General features: G+C 37.5%; 1 long non-coding RNA gene across 1 annotated transcript; it reads right to left on the minus strand.

Annotated features, from left to right (window-relative positions):
- Nucleotides 1–7976: 7976 nt before the first annotated feature.
- LOC148124325 (uncharacterized) lies at nt 7977–16063 on the minus strand. The gene is made up of 3 exons (XR_015740371.1): nt 15997–16063; nt 15028–15105; nt 7977–8061 (listed from the first exon to the last, which is right to left on the minus strand). It is a non-coding gene; the product is annotated as an uncharacterized LOC148124325 (long non-coding RNA).
- Nucleotides 16064–17856: the final 1793 nt, after the last annotated feature.

The raw sequence follows: 17856 nt of genomic DNA on the forward strand, positions 1-17856 counted from the left end.
GAGTAGTTGAATAAAGTAGAGGAAACCTTTGTTATATATTAAGGAATGAAACATTAAGTCAATAAGTCATTTGAAGGAAGTCATCCATATTTTCAGGCTGATAGTGTTAAATGAATTAATAGCAAACCTAGGAAACTATAAACCAATCAGCCTAAAATCCATACTCGGTAAGATACTGGAAATTAAGAAAAACAAAAAACAGCCAACATCTAGAAATGAGTAAAGTAATAACTAGCAGTCAGCACAAGTTTATTAAAAAGAGATCATGCCAAACCAATCTTATTTCATTCTTCAACATAGTGACTAAATTAGTAGACCAGTGAAATACTGTGGACATAATATACTTAGACTTCAGCAAGGCATTTGACAAAGTAGACCACAACCTACTTCTTGGTAAGCAGAGAAAAGTGGGATTTATAGCATCATCACCAGATGGATTTGTAACTGTCAGACAAACTGTACTCAATGAGTTGTCCTTAATGGGTCTAGGTCTACATGGAGGGAGGTAAGCAGTGGGGTACCTAAAGGTTCTGCCTTAGGTCCAGTACTCTTCAATATCTTCATAAACAACCTAGATGAGGGAATAGAAGGGAAACTTATCAAATTTGCAGATTATACTAAGCTGACAGGAATAGCTAATACCATAAAAGATTTGAACACTGGGCCCTATATAACAAAATGAAATTCAATGTAGAAAAGTAAAATCTTACACTTGGGCAAAAAAAGTGAAAAGTACACATATAGACTGGGTGAAACCAGGCTTAATAGCAGTAATTGTGAAAGGGATCTTGGAATCCTAGTGTACAACAGCTAAATACGAGCCAGTAGTGTGCAGCAGCAGCCAAAAAAGCCAATGCAATCCAAAGCGGCATTAATAGAGGGATACAATCAAGATCAGATAAGGTACTAATACCACTCTATAAAGCCTTAGTAATACCATGCCTAGAATACTGCATCCAGTTTGGGTCACCACATACCACAAACAGAAATGGTGCAGAGTCTCCTGCTTGGATAGGGGTTTGAAATAGATGACCTACAAGGTCCCTTCCAACTCCATTAATCTTTATTATTTACAATATTGATAGTGATATTCAGTATCATGAGATTTCTCTGCCTTATCAGCTATAAATGATCTCCTTTAACATTTTTCTCATCTGAGAGAATTCAGGAAATCTATGAATTATGAAAAGTTAATGGCAGAGGTAGCATTCAGCATTATTTTTTCTGTAGTTCAGAAAACCAGCTGATCCCACCATTGGCTGGCCCCACCCACTCTGCCCACCCCTCCCCTCCCAGCCACTCCTTATCTCACCTCGTCTACTCATCTAGAGTCCTGCCTGTGGCCCAACTGCTCTCTGACTGCTTGCCTGCCTTTGCCACTCACCCAGACCACGCTGCACCCACGGCCCTGGACTGCCTTTACCACTTACCTGGACAACCTGGACGCTGGTGAGGAGGCGAGGAGCCAGAGAGCAGATGGGCTGTGGACACCATGGGTAGGCCAGGGGCAAAGGCAGGCAAGTGGATGAGGAGCCAGGGAGAAGCTGGGCTGTGGGCACCTCCCATATGTTGGCCACAGTCCAGCTACTCTCCGCTCCTTGCCCACTTGCCTGCCTTCACCACTCTCCCAGACCACCCATAGCTCATGGCTCAGCTCCTCTCTGTCTCCTCACCTGCTTGCTGCCTTCACCCCTGACCTACCATGCAGTGCCTGTGGCCCAGCTGCTCCTGCACCTCACATGCTTGCCTGCAATGAAATTTAATTTTAATGTATGCCGATTAGTGTACTGTCAACTTTTAAAGCATTCCTGGCCTGCTCTCAAGTTGCCATTGGCAGGAGGGGGGAAACGGATGGAGCAGCACAGCAGTCACAACTAGAAGTACATTCCATGCATACCTTCTTCAAGGTTGTATCCCAGGCTACCGGGACCAATCGGAGAGTCCCACAAAAGTGCTCCATTGCAGAATGTGATTTATGACAACCTTGGGGGAGGGGGAAAATAGGTTCATAGGCAGGCTGTAAATTACATCAAGCAGAGCTGACTTCATTTGGATATGTGCCGACATGTTGCTCCTAATAAATAACTGGATTTCTTTTGAAACTTGGCTCATGGTTTAATTAGGGCAGATCTGACACTGTGGTTTCTTCCCCAAACCCCAAAAACTTTAACCTTTGACTGTCTACTATTGACCTCACCCCTTTCCTAAGAGGTCTGTAGGGGGTGTGCATAAGCGCACCAGTGTGTCTACTGTCTCTGTCCTATTGTTTCTTTTATTTTTATTTTTTTTATATGTATCCATGTATTCATAACTATGTTTTTACTTATACCAATTATTTTGTAAGCAATTGACAAAAATAAATAAATAAATAAATAAATAAATAAATAAATAAACAATGTGTTTATTGAAGGGGTACTATTTATTGACATAGTTTGTGTTTTGTTTTGTTTTTAATTTTGTTGATCGTTGGATATTGTGAATCCCCCAGAGTTTCTCTTGGGAGAAAGTATACCTAAGTACAGACCTGAATACACACATAAATAAACCTCTTCGCAGGTCATATGAAGCTTTCTAGGATTGCTGAGATAACTTGAAATAACAATGGAAAAGCAAGAAGGAAAATCTAGAGTAAAGGAAGAAAAAGGAAGAAAATATAGAGCTAGACTGATCTTTTTTTAGAACCTAAGAGGGCCATGGATAAATCAGAACATAGGAAGCAATGTGGGATTCAAATTTTTTTACTACCGGTTCTGTGGGTGTGGATTGGTGGACTTGGCATGGCTTGTGGGTGTGGCTTGGTGGGCATGGCAGGAGAAGGATACTATAAAATCTCCATTCCCTCCCCACCCTACTAACCTGCTTTCCAGCTCTGTTGTCCTGTGCAGGACAACAAAAGAAGACCCAGCTGATCAGTTGGGACTTGTGAGGCAGAGAATAGATGGGGGCAGGGCTAGTCAGAGGTGGTATTCTGAACTACTCAAAGTTTCTGCTACTCCAAACTAAATTTCCACTGCCAGTTCTCCAGAACTGATCAGAACCTGCTGAATACCACCTCTGATATGAAGATTTTCTCAGTAATAGAATGGGACAATTCACCACTGCTGACTCATTCTGGCCAACTTTGTGCAGCTGATTTCCCCCAGCCAACTTGCCATGGGACAACTCAGCTTGGCCATCTTGCCATAGAGCAACTCACTGCTGGACAATAACTCAAGAAAGGGACAAGAGATTTTCAAGGGCCTTGTCTTGGTAATACAGGGCTTACTGGTGGACTCAACTGTGCCATCTGCTCCTGTTCTTCTACCTTCTCCTGTGCCTGTTCTCCTAGTTCCTCCTGTACTTCCTCTTTAATGGCTATTCATGATTTACTTATTTCATCTTTAGGGACTACTTTGGTGTCAATAATAACATCATTGCTGAATTCCTGTTCCAATTTATTCCACCTAACGTGCTCAAGAAATTTTACACTAGCGCTACAATAAACGTTAGCTGTGCCTTGATCCTAAAATCTAAACAATCTATGGTTGGCCTTGTAACCTACAAAAACTAATTTCTTAGCTCTATGTTATCCCTTCAGACTTACTTGTGAGGGAATATGCACCCATGCTAGAGCTCCAAATGTGTGTAGGTAACTTCAATTTGGTTTTCTGCTATGCCAATGAGTGAATGGCAATTCTCCAGTTGTTGTGTAAACTACATTGTTTAACACATGATTGCTACACATTATGGCCTCACCACGCAGTGTTTCAGGCAAACCTGAATCAGATAACATAGTATGAGCCATGGCTTGTAATGTTTGCCCTCTTCATTCTACAAACGAGTTATGTTGTGGTCTGTAAAGTCAGAATGTTTATGCTTGACACCAGCCAATTTCAGCATTGTTTGGAATCTATTGTTAACAAACTCAGTCCCATTATCAGTAACTAAAGTAATTACTTTACTCTTCATTTTTCTCTCAGCAAATCTTAGCCAGTTAAAGAAATGTTGGAATGTTTTGTTTTTCATGAGATAGCAGAAACCGTACCAAGAGTCCATTATACTCAAAACATAGCAGGCACCTCCCAAACTGGGTTTTTTAGGACCGTTTATGTCAGCAAACACAACCTCTAAAGGTTCTTTGGTCTTAAACCCATTAAGTCTGTTTGCTGGAATAACCTTGCTTTTCTTTTGGCTACAGGCATTACAGTTTAAGTACTTACTACAGGGTTTTAATTTTACTCCCTCTGACAAGTTGACAGTTTGAGCATTAATTAATGTGCTCTTCTTGATTTTATGGTCTGTGCTGCATGCTACAAGATAAACCATATTGTAGATATTATAGCTCTCTCCAGACATGGTCATTTCAAATACAGAGACTGGGACTTTCCCAAGCTCTTCCTTCATAGTGCAGTGTTCAGCTTTCAAGTGAAATGGAGGTGGTGTACAATGAAATACAGATTCCCAGAATGAATTAATATAAGGAAAGAGACTTAAAGAAGGTTTTATGCTCTCAAGAAAGTCCTGAAATCCTGGCACAATCCTTGTGTGAAGTGAGAAGTAGAGGGAACCAATGAAAGTCTGGACTAGGATTTCTTCTCTTGATAACATAATGGTGAAATCCCATTGGTAGGTCATGAGCCACACTCTGTGACCAATTGGCTTTTTTATAGTAAAATTCAAAGGCATGTAGCCCCCATTGTAAAGTTTCCATAGATCGGAAGTCCCATAGGCAAGAAATACACTGATATTCTTCAATAATATACTGTTTATAACATTGTTTACATGAGAAAAAAGGAATTGTTTATTTATGACAACATCCATTAAAACTGGGATCATCCCCATTCAAGCAATGCAAATATTGTTCTGAAAAAGCTTTGGTTGAAGGTTCTGAAGAAAGATTTCTCTACTTTCATCTGCTGATACTAAGAGGCTAATCCAGTTCCACCTAAAATGTTTTAGTAAATGAACAATTGCCTCATATTGCAAATTTTCATTGGGAACCATGTTGAAGAAGGAAGAAAAATGACTTTTATCACTCAGGATTGGATCAAAGGAGCCATAACCAATCTATTTGGAATAAAGATGCACATAAAATTCAATTGAGAATCCAATTGTGGTCATCAAATGATAGCAGTGTTCCAGTATCTAAGGGGTTGCCACAAAGAAAAGGGGATCAATCTATTCTCCAAAGCACCAGAAGGCAGAAGAAGAAGCAATGGATGGATACTAATCTATGAGAGAACCAAGCTGGAACTAAATAAAAATAGCCTGATGATTAGAACAATTAATCAGTGGGACGACTTGCCTGCAGAAGTTTTGGGTGCTCCAACACTGGAAGTTTTAAAGAAAAGGTTGAACAAGAATTTGTCTGAAATGGTATAGGATTTCCTGCCTGAGCAGGGGTTGGACTAGAAGACCACCGAAATCTCTTCCAACTCTGTTATCTAATTTCAAAACCTCAAAATTTTCCACCGAGATTTACATGTAAAAAGGAGATTGTATACTTCAAAATAGGAAACTTTGAGAACTCAGAATTGAGAAATGCTGTAGATTTCATTGTTCATTGTCAATTGTTAAGCTGGCTAAAACTGATAAAAGCTAGAATTTATAAAACAGCAACAAAAACAATAACAACAGAGGTTTTCTTGGTCTGCTTTTGCCAAACAGGCAGATCTGTGAAAACGGTCATACCTGTGGAAACTTCTAGATGTTCAAAATGTGGGCCATCTGAATGGAATTGAGGGAGATGAGGTCACCAATGATAGGCAAGTCCAGTTCCCTCCTTCTGCCACAGTTGAAGTTCACAGGACTCCTTCAATTCAGAAAAAGAAAATCTAAAATGTTCTTATTTGTCTGCCAAGAATTGAAACTAGTTTCATAAATCTCCAGTGCTGGTGTGATGTTGGGGAACAATTTAACATTCTTGTTGATTTCATCAAGGGCAAAGTACATCAAAAGAGGTTGCTGGACATATTTTGGTATCAAGCTGAAATAAAAATGCAGAAGTAGAGAAAACTATATCACAAAAAGAACTTAACCTAAATGCAAATCATTAATCATGTAGATCATTTCAGTGACTTGTGTGGAATTAATTTGGGATTTCAATCAAAGATACTTTTTGCTTTCAATATTATTCTGACACCTCAACAGAATAGGAGCCATGTATCTGAATCCTTTGTAATATTACACATAGAGTCCTTCTGTCCAAATGAGCACTGATTTAAACATGTGCCATTATCATTTTAAGACTGTATAAAAGGTAAAGGTTAAAACTTTAAATATACTATAGTAAAGGTTCCTCTCGCACATACAAGCTAGTCATTTCCAGCTCTGGGGGACGGTGTTCACATCTCCATGGCCATGTGGCCAGCATGACTAAATGCCGAAGGTGCATGGAATGCTGTTACCTTCTCATTACTGTGGTCCCTCTTTTTCTACTTGCATTTTTACATGCTTTTGAACTGCTAGGTTGGCATAAACTGGGACAAGTCATAGCAGCTCACTCTGTTATGCGGCACTAGGAATTCAATCTGCTGAACTTCCAACTTTTCTGATCGACACACTCAGCATCTTATCCACTGAGCCAATGCATCCCTTTGGATATACTATAGAGTTAGATAAATGGGAGAAATTATGGGACAGAAATTATGAATTAACAATGTCAACTGCCTATAAGGAAAATCTATATAAAATGTTTTATAGGTAGCACTTACCACCAGCAAGGCTGGCAAAGATGTTTGGAAACATGTCCAATTGGAAATCAGATAATGGGTTTGTATTATCATATGTGGTGGACATGTCCAACAACAAAAAGATATTGGACTAAATTACACACATGGTTAGAAAAAACGATAAAGCAACATATTGATTTTAAACCAGAATTTTTTTTGTTGGATATTTTACTAGAACAGTATAATAAAGGGAACACGTATCTAATACTACATGTGTTAACAGCAGCAAGAATTATTTTTTGTACAACAGTGGAAAAATGAAGAGATCCTTTCAGATGAAAGTGTTATAAAAATATTAGAACATGTAGAGATGGACAGATTAACCCTAAAAATAATGGAGAAGGGAGAAACAGAATACTTTTTAACATGGGACTTGTTTTACCAATGGCTAACTAACAGAAACAGAGATTAGAAATTAAAAATATTAAGAGAATGATTAATTACATAATGAAAGCTTTCTAGTATGGGTAAGCTAATATAGCTAATAAGCTTGTGTGTGTGTGTGTGTGTGTGTGTGTGTGTGTGTGTGTGTGTATGTATATGTATATGTATAATAGTATAGTTGAACTTTACCCAGTAATACAACTCCACCTCTTGGATTACTAGTCAGGAATAGTAGATTTATTCTCTATCAACTGTGGGGTAAATATATCATTTAATTAATATTAATTCTATTAATAATGTAGCAACTATTTAAATGGTTGAGGATGAGACTTTCCGTGGGACTTAGATATCTAGGTAAGTATTTTGAAGAGACTGGTTGGACATCCTTTTCCTAATGGATAAAATGATGCTCAACCAATTTTGTAAAGTCATCTCCTGAAAGAGTATATTTGTCTTTGAAAGTTTAAGAACACCAGCATGTCAACTTCAACAGCCATCAATAAGTGGAAAGACTGCATATTAATTTTGGCAGCAAATTATTTGATCGAAAAAAAAACAACCAAATTTTTAGTTCATAATTTCCTGATATGTTGGAGCTTCCTTCTTTCATAGAAAAAGTACATTGAAGATTGCATAAAATGTGTCCATGTATCTAGTTCTTCCTAGAACTGCTATTAAACTTTACATGCAACTACACACTTCAATTATATGTTAATACTTAAGATGCCTAACATCTGTAAATGTGACAGTAAAGGGACCAGAATAATGTACCACTTCCCTACATTCTATTACCTTTCTCTGAAGTTGCATTGTTCTTTGAAGAGAGAATAGAGGCACTTACTTTACCATTTCAGCAACATTTTGCAGTTTTTTGAAACTCTGTATCATTTTAGCTCCTGAGGTGAAAATTGTCTTTGGAGCTATAGAGGACTGGAGGCAGACTGATTTCAATCTTTCACTGATACTGCTAGGAAGACAGAAGAAGAGCATAATTAATTTCAGTGCCAGGAGGCTTGAACTATCATTCCATCTTTTCAAGTACATGGTCAACAGAATATAGGTATCAAGTTTCCCCAAAAGTTGCTTTGATTAGACCTAATGGGAAATGTTAATGGAGAAGGAGGTTGTAATATTAAAGATAAAACAGAATGGTTTCCTTGACTTGGTTAAATGAGATTTTGGTGGCACAAGGTGAATTTTGAGAAATCTTTCAAAGTACAGACATTTTTAACCTTTTTGTCCTAGACAACATCCTTATTCAAGTGTGATACTGCCAAAGAAACAGAAGTGGAATTATTGTCATTTTGCAAATCATAACCTCATCCTCTATTCCCTTGTGATTTAGGCAATTTTGTTTGTCTAAAACTTGTAAATGGTTATTAGTTACAGTTAGTTTCCTGTAGGAAGTGTCATTTTCTTTCTCTTGTCTTGCAATCTTCTTTGTTCTTACCTTGATCTTATATTCAGAAAATTTTCAGAAACTTTGGCTTTTGAAAATTGCATTACCCATGTCAATCTATATCAACCCTCACATGGATGCCAACTTCTTAGATCACAGAAAGCTTAATTACAAGGGACTGAAAGAAAGGTGTGATATTGGAAATATGATTAATTTAATATACAGAGAAAAGCTGTAACAGTCCGTTAATCTTCCCTAAAATGAAAAAAGCCAAAATAAATCAATCCTTAACTTATGACCACAATTGAGCCCAAAATTCCTATTGTTACCTGAGACATATATTAAGGGAGTTTTGCCTCATTTTACTTTTTTGTCTCAATTGTTAAGTGAATCACTGCAGTTGGTAAGTCAGTTACCCTGTTGTTAAGTAAAACTGGCTTTTTCATTGACCTTGCTTGGCAAATGTTGCAAAAGGTGATACCAATAGCACTTAAACTTACATACTGCTTCATAGTGCTTTCACAGCCTTTTTTAAGCAGTTTACAGAGTCAGCCTATCTCTCCCAACAATTTGGGTCTTCATTTTAACCACCTCAGAAGGAAGGAAGGCTGAGTCAACCTTGAGCCTGGTGAAATTTGAAATGGACCAAAAGGGACCAAAGTTCTGACAGGTCCTGGATGGAAGGGAGACAGAAACCAGACTGGCATGAATGGAGGGAAAAAGGAGAAGTGGGCTGGGAGAGATGAGCTGAGAGCATTCATGCCAGTCTGGTTTCCATCCCCCTTCCTCCTGATGCCTATCAGGTCTTTTGTCCCCTGTTGGAGAGCCATGCAGAGGGCCATCAGGGTTAGGGTTAATGGCTATTCTTTGTGTTTAGGGTTACTCTTAATGGATACTCTTAGTCTCGGTTAGAGTTAGAGTTGTCTTATCATAGTTAATGGATATTCTTAATGGATACTCTTTGTGGATACTCTTAGTCTGACTAAGTGACTTCCAGAGCTTGGGGTATGAACTTAGTATCATGGGTTGTAGACTAATCTTTTCAGAGGTTTTACCAGTATATAAGGAACAAAAAATGAAAGGCCAACATGTAGTGAAGTTCAATGTGTTGCTAAAGGAGTGGTGTAAAAGGTTTTATTAGTCATGACATCTTCAGCTGGTCCAATGAAAAACTGTACAAAAGAGATGGTTTGTATCCATCAAAGAAAAGGACTGAGTTACTTGGTATTAAACTGGTAGATTTTCCAGAATTGAAACAGTGGGGACAGATAATTAATTGACACAGAACATTTCTGTCCCCATCAATCTAAAATGAATAGGGTTATCAGTGTATGTAACATAGATGTTTGTGCAAGTAAGATTATCAACCTTGCTGTCAAGCAAAACCAAGCATTTAATAGTGAGTGATATACCATGTGCACTAATCAAACATGTGGCAAGAAAGTAGGAACAGTCAGACACAATACAGGTTATGTAGACAGTAAACACAGGGTCAATCAAAATGGGCTCAAATGTCTATGCATCAATGCACCGAAAATGAAGAATAAACAGAGTGAATTAGAAATTCAAGTAAATGAGGGTAGACATGATATTGTTGCCATTACAGAAACTTGGTGGGATGAAACAAACAAATGAATGTAAAGCTAGATGGATTTAAATTATTTAAAAGAAATAGACTAAATAAAAGAGGAAGTGCAGTTGCACTATATATAAGAAACAACTACATTTCTACAGAAATAGAGCACAACAATGATGAAGAATTTCCATTAACCATGATGAGACAATAGAAAAAGAACTCCATATTGGAACAGTTGTCACCCAGGTTAACAAGGACTGTGGCAGTTGCTGTTTTGGACAGCTGTGGAAAGTGAGCAAACTACTTTACAAAAACTCACCCAAAAATTATTATTTTTTTGGAACAAATTTTATTAATTTTAACAAGAAACAAACAAGACAAAACATCATCAAACACTAAAAAAAAAAAAAACCCGCTTTCCCATAGATCTTTAAAAAGCAGGTAACACATTATTTTATATCACATTTTTCTAATTTATCTCATTTCAATGTAAACATATAAATTTCATTTTTACAGATTTCACATTATTTCTCTTTACTCTTATTCAATAACGTTACTTTTCTAGTTCATCTGCTATTCAATCATCACACTTCTATTTTCCTCTGACTTATTTTAGCTTTTGTTTTTTGTTTTTTTTAAAAAGAACAAATTTTGTTGACTTTACAAAACATACAAACAATCAAGGTATATTAAAATAAAGAATCTTTCTGGAGGAACCAATAAAACGTGCCAAATGTAATATGTGCATTTACATTATCTGCTCATCTTTATATCCTATCCCAATTTCTCCTTTTCATTCTGTTATCCAGATTATATTTCTTACTAATCAAAAATTTTTGCCTTTAAAAAAAAACAATAGACAAAACATACATAACATAGAACATAAAAAACCTCATTTCTGAAAGCTGCTTAATCCCGGGTTAAAACTCTTCACACAGACACAAATTCAAAAACAATATTTACTTTATATGTCAATCCATATCTTATTACCATTTTCAATTTTCTGTATAACTTCTTCCCTCTTTTATCTTTCTTAATTATATTTTATTTATCTTATCTCAATACAATTCATAGTACTTAACATTTTTTGTCTGTTCTTTTACAGTTATCCATTCATCTTTTTTCTTTAAATATACTCTCCTGTAGACTAATTGGAGTAACACCTTTAACTCTTTTCCCTAACTTCACAATACTTAATATAAAATTTAAATTATATTGAGATTCTGGTTAGTACATTCTAAAATTACACACACCCACACAAACTTTATGAGAAAAGCAAATAGGCTAAAATTACAAAATATAAGCCTCTAACCCACCAGGAATACCATAAAAGAGCAAATCATACATATTAATACACATTCTACTCTGAATACACATAGAAAATCACACTTTTATGTACCTTCCAGAATCCCTTTTTCATTTAAATTTACCCATTGTCTCTAAATAGATCTTGTTTCTTAGAGTCTTGCTTCCCAGCATTAAGGTTTTTCATCCCCTCCTTTCTCATTTGTTTATTTTTCTCCTTGCCTTTTTTCCCCCCTTGTCTCTCCTCCCCACTTTTCTTCTTCTGCTTACTCACTTTCTGTTGTTTTCTAACCTTATATCCAGCTTTCATCTCATTTTTCTCTTTTTGGATTGTTTTCTCTACCCTTAAAATCCCCTTTTTCTTTTCCTCTTCCTCCTCCTCCCCAAAGTGAACCCATTGCTCATCCAAAATGGCTTCTTCTTCTTCTTTGTTCCAGTCGTCCTGCTGTGTAGTCAATTTTTCATAGGTGCGTAACGCCATTTCTAAAAATTGAAAAAGAGTGCCCCAAGAATCTTTTCCATCTTGCTCTTCTTTCTTATATTTTTGGTATTGAGTTTTTAATTCATCCAAAAGCAATGCCATCCTGAAGAGAAAGATTTCTTCAAAAACAACCACCCAAATATTTTTAATCAAGAGTAATTCCAAAAGAATTCCAAAGTCACTAAAAAGTCCAAATGACTGTTTCTTTCAATACTTTTTTTTACCCTCTTCAATTTCTCTTTATGGGGTTACTGATTGATCAAAAGGTTCCCATTAAAATGTATCTTTCTTTAAAATTCTAGGTAGTCTCCTCCTTTTTCAAGCTCTGCTCCAAAAGTTTTTTCCTCTCCCCCCACTTACAACAACAATTTCCCTTTAAACGCTCAGAAATCCATACCTCCAATTCAGGCTTTCCAATTTCTAAGGATGTTAAGTCCAAAGTCCAAAGTCCTTTCTCTGATAATTTTCAGGTTAAAATATCTTCGGTGCCCAATGCATTTTCCAGTTCTGCATTTGATACTTCTGTGGGGTGGGAGAGTAAGTAGAAAAAAAAAAGGTTTCCCTTAGCAGCTTTCTCCGCCACTGTCTCTCTTCTTAGGGATACAATGTATCTTTCAGGCAATAAACAATTCCACTCCAGGGTTTTAGAAGCTGTTATTTTCCCGGTACAGCCAACACTTTCACGGTTTAAATCTTCCTTCTCCTCCTTCTTCCAGCGCAATCTTTTCCAGCTGCCAGCTTCTTGGTGGTGGCCATGACTGACCGCCGCTACACCGCCTTGAGAAAAGGAGGTTAAGCTGGGTGAGGAGGGGGTCTGCGACACCTCCAAACCCCTTCCCAGATCCTCCCTATCTTCGGCTGCCTCTACAGGGCAGCCTTATCCTCCAAATCCATCTGGATCGGAGGCACCAAGATGGCGATCACAGCAGGGATCACGAAGAAACGCAAATCCCTGCTGTCACCGAAGCCTGGCAACCTGGAAGCCACCCAAAAATTATTTGAAAACTATCTCAAACATATCAATTTGGGGTGCCTAATGATTAAGTAACAGGGACCCCAGTTTTTTAGGTAGCACAACCAAATGACACAATTCAGCAGAAATTACAGAGAGGATGAGAGAAGGCCAGCTCCACTGGTATGGACATGTCCAGAGAGCAGCACATTCCATCATTGTCAAGACCACCTACAACTAGAAATCAATGGCTGGCAACCTCACGGGTGTCCAAAACAGAGAGGGCAAGACATCATCAACAAAGATATGCAAACTGTGGGCTTGCATGTTGAAGACACAGCTGATTGTGCAAAGTGACATTCAATGATCCAAAAAGCAGACCTTGCATATGTGGGAATACACTAGGTAGAAGAAAAAGTGGTATAACAAAATATTTGTGTTGTAGAGGTAGACTGGACAGCCAGTTTGTAGAATTGCATAGCAGCTGTCCAGATGAAATCCGAGACATTAGCAAAAACCTGTAGTCATGTGTTTGTATGTGTGTGTTTGTGTGTGGGTGTAACATTCAAACTTACATGCCTAACGAAAGAATGCAAGATAGTCAGGAACACAGGAATATAATGTGGTGAATTAAATAGCATACAGAACACTCAGAAGAAAAAGTCAAGAAAAAAGAACTCCCCCTTTATACTTATGGCAATTAATCATAGCGTAGATTCTCTCATACATCATGAGTAACTAATCAACTAAACTGTGTGTTCTGGCCTAATGTACACTTTACTGTTCCAGTTACTAAATCAATATCCTAATACAGTTGGAATGTCAGAGGAATGAATCAATTGGAATGTCAACTTGAACAGAGAAATGAATTACTTGGAATGTCAGAGGAATGAATCAAGTATATATATATGGACCTCTCAAGAAGCAACTCTGTTCTTTAGAGGTGGAAAATTCTTTCCCTTAGATCTACATAACAAAATTCACTTAAGAAAGCCTAAAATTCCACATAAAAAAACCCTTGCTCTCTTCAGGAAACACTAGGAAATAATACTACTGAAGCATGGATTTTACTGAGAGAAATAACATCTATAAATAATTCTGTGTGCTTCAAGTAAAGTTTATTACTTTAAAAGTTGGATTAATAGAGACAATTAATCTGTTTGCAAAGTTGACACTGGCTGAACTTCCAAACGCAGGAAAAATTGCTTCTGAGGAAAGCTGCAGTGCCTAAACAATTATAAAATATTCTTTACTACTTCACTATTACATTGTTTCTTTCAATAATAGATGACCTGCAGGGAAAAATTGATGATCTCTCCACTAGAATTATTCTAGTGACTGTACTTTGTTCACTTGGTGTAAGTGATAAACACCTGAAGCACAAACATCAAATCTATTAGTGACTATGAGAATGTGCATAAAGATTTTGTCCCATTGAGAGTTGCAAATAAGAATAAGAAATGGTAAAGACAGAGTCTATAATTGTCTATTACTTCAAACGGTGATTTGCTATAGTACCAGGGTGCAATCATTTCAGCCCAATGGTAATTGGATTTTGGCAATCTGAATAAAGGGCATGGATGGATCTGTATTGTTTTTATACCTAATGAGTAGTAGCAAAGCTCTTAAGTGGTGTATTTAGCCTGGCCAATAGTTGGTAATGCAGAATTCTGATTAAGTCAAATCAAACTCATCCATATTTTGGAAGACTTTCTGCAGCCCAGATGTTTTTTCTTCTTCTTTTGTAATCCCAAAAGTCAGAGTGAATAGGCTAGCATGCCATGGGGGGAGGGGGTATGAGTGGTACCAGGGAGGAGATCATCATTCTCGGCGAGATGGTTTCTATGATGCATTACCATTTTAATGAAGTTTCATTTCAGAAGCATTTTTGAATTTCCAGAGTATGGATTTTCTATGTTGCTCCACTTTATGCAGAGAAATAAGGAAGGATGGATTGTTTCCTTGCATAATGAGAACTCTTCCTCTCTGAGATTATTTTTACATCTCTGGAATTGAAATCAGCTTTTAAAAATGTAAATTCTATTTGCCAACTGTGCAAAACTGGACCAGGGCAAACCCATTTATGATGGTGACAGGCTGCTAGAAAGAAATAGCATGGGCTCATATATAATATCAATCCTACAAACAAACTTAAATTTATAATCTCCTTATGAAATGTTATTACAAACGATAGGAAAAATATAAAAATATAAAACATACTGTATATTTGGTTGTGTTTGTTCCTTGTTGTCTGTATATCTGTTGTCTTATTTCATCTCCTTCAATTCTTCCATGAAGCTCAGAGAGAAGACACCCATGAAAGATTACATAGGGATGATCCAATCCACAGTCTCAGCTTCCCCCCTATTCCAAGCAGTGATCCATGGTTCATATGGATCATGCAGCTAATCAGTTTGAACAGCCCATAGTTTTATGATACCCTTCTTGCTGCATTAGTAAAAAATAGGCAGACTGATCTCTTAGGTTTTGCCCCCTGCAGATAAGGGAAACATCAAGAGCCCCCGCTCCCACTCCAATTTTCAATCACATTGCCACTGCTTCAACAGAAATACTGAATCAAATCCCAACATCCCACACCCATCCATGATGTCCCACTCCTTGCTCAGAAGCCTGGACCCAATGTCGTCATCTCATATGTTGACAGTATGTCACCACTGTCCCATATCAGGCTGTGAATGATCTGGGATTGCCCCGTGGCTGCTATCATCATCATCTTCTTTTAACAACCCTATAATCCCTTGGGGTGGGGTGGAGTCTGGGCAACTGAATGGAGTTGAGTGTTTACTGGCTGGATGCCCTTCCTGTCACCAATGCAGAGTTTTGTTCAGTTGAGAATATATCTATATATATAATATATATAACATGTCTCTACCTAGGCTCAAACTCACAGTCTCTTTATTTTGAGGTGAGAGCTCCATCTCTAAACCAACACACCAGGCCCATGGCTGCTATGGTAGCCATAAACTTCTATGCCCTCTGAGATCACTCTTCTAGGAAATGCAGCTTAAAATCCCCCCCAACCATGCATCTGAGGAATTCCACTGTAAACCCAATGAAAGCAAGATTAGGTAGGGAGTTTATTACAAGTGAAGGAGGTTTGTGCAGCTACAACTATGCCAACTGATCCCTAGAGCCCAACTTAATGAATAGGGTCTCACATTCACTAACCTATTTTGCAGTGACGCTATATATCTTCAGAGACTTCTGGATGCTGACTGTCACACCTCATCCCTTTTCCTGAAATCTCCACCAATAAAACCCATCTAGGCCATCCACATTTTTTGTACCCAGTCTGGAGACAGAGAGAGAGAGAGGAAAGGAGGGAGGGAGAGGGAGAGAGAGGGAGGGAGAGAGAGAGAAAGATTATATGAATATATACTAATTCTAAACATGATATTAAAAGAAATTCATAGAACAAGAAATGTTCTTGGGTTCCCTCTCAGAAAAAAGTATTGGAACCAATGTCACAGAAACATCAAGAAAAGAGAAAGAAGTAGTCCCATCCTGAGTAGAGGATAAACAGTATGTTTTAACCTGCAAAACCACATGTTCAGACTAGTTTTATTATGCAATGCCCAAACATTTTGGAAATAATATTATATGTATTATATTGTTTTCTTTTAAACCCATAATAAACCACATGATTGCATTGTTGGAAAAAATCTGCTATAACCACATCACATGAAACTTAACATACATTAACTGCTTATGGATTTCCAAGCTCCAATACTTGTAACAGTTCATTTAGTGACTGTTTAAAATTACAATGGCACTGAAAAAGTGACATATGATTATTTTTCACACTTATGACCATTGCAGCATCCCCATGGTCATGTGATCAAAATTCAGACACTTGACTAATATTTTATGACAATTGCCATGCCCCAGGGTCAAATGGTCCCCTTTTGCAACCTTCTGACAAGCAAAGTCAATGGGGAAGCCAATTCACTTAATAACCGTGTTACTAATTTAAGAAATGCAGTGATTCATTTAACAACTGTAGCAAGAAATGTTGTAAAACTGGGCAAAATTCACTTAACAAATGTCTTGCTTAGCAATAGAAATTTTGGGCTTAATTGTGGTAATAAGTAAAGGACTACCTGTACAAAATAAAGATTTAAAGATGTTGGCTTCAGCTATTCAATAACTTTTGTTGTCTGAAGTCTCCTTCTCATTTTCAGAAGGTTTAAAGAAATAGCCTGATGATGATGATGTACCAAATTACTTAAACAATTTCTTTTTCTCCCCCTTTTAATCTCACATTTTAAGGGATGCAGTGGCTCAGTGGCTAAGACACTGAGCTTGTCAATCAGAAAGGTAGGCAGTTTGGCGGTTCAAATCCCTAGCAGTGCATAAAGGAGTGAGCTCATGTTACTTGACTCAGCTTCTGCCAACCTAGCAGTTTGAAAGCGTGTAAAAATTCAAATAGAAAAATAGGGACCACATTGGTGGGAAGGTAACAGTGTTCTGTGTGCCTTTGGTGTTTAGTCATGCCGGCCACATGACCACAGAGATATCTTCAGACAGTGCTGGCTCTTTGGCTTTATGATGGAGATGAGCACCACAGAGATGGAGATGAGCACCACCCCCTAGAGCCAGAAATGACTGGCACATATGTGTGAGGGGAACCTTTACACTTCTCTTAATTACCAATACTTTCTAAGTCAAAATGCAGAATTTTCTAACTTTATCACAGGGCTGTGAAACTCGCTGTGCACATCCATGTCTGGTTTAGTGAAGGGGAAATTTGTCCCAATACATCAAATGACACTGCCATGATGCCATGAGTTTGACACCTCTGCTCTATCATATCATTCAAACATTCATTGTTTCTCTTTTTTTAGCCTGGTTAATTTTGAAGTACTTTTTTTTTTTTTTTGCCCTCAACAAAAACTGTGTCACCTATTTGAAACCAAGAGAGAATCAATTAATCAACTAAACATAGACTTTAGATAAAAAAAATCAGGGAATTTAAATAAATAAATAAATAAATATATTTCCTTTTATTTAATTTGCATTTAAATCTGA

The sequence above is a fragment of the Pseudonaja textilis genome, chromosome Z (genome assembly GCF_049901715.1).
Source record: "Pseudonaja textilis isolate UNSWEBS1 chromosome Z, rPseTex1.2, whole genome shotgun sequence".
Classification (NCBI taxonomy): Eukaryota; Metazoa; Chordata; class Lepidosauria; order Squamata; family Elapidae; genus Pseudonaja; species Pseudonaja textilis.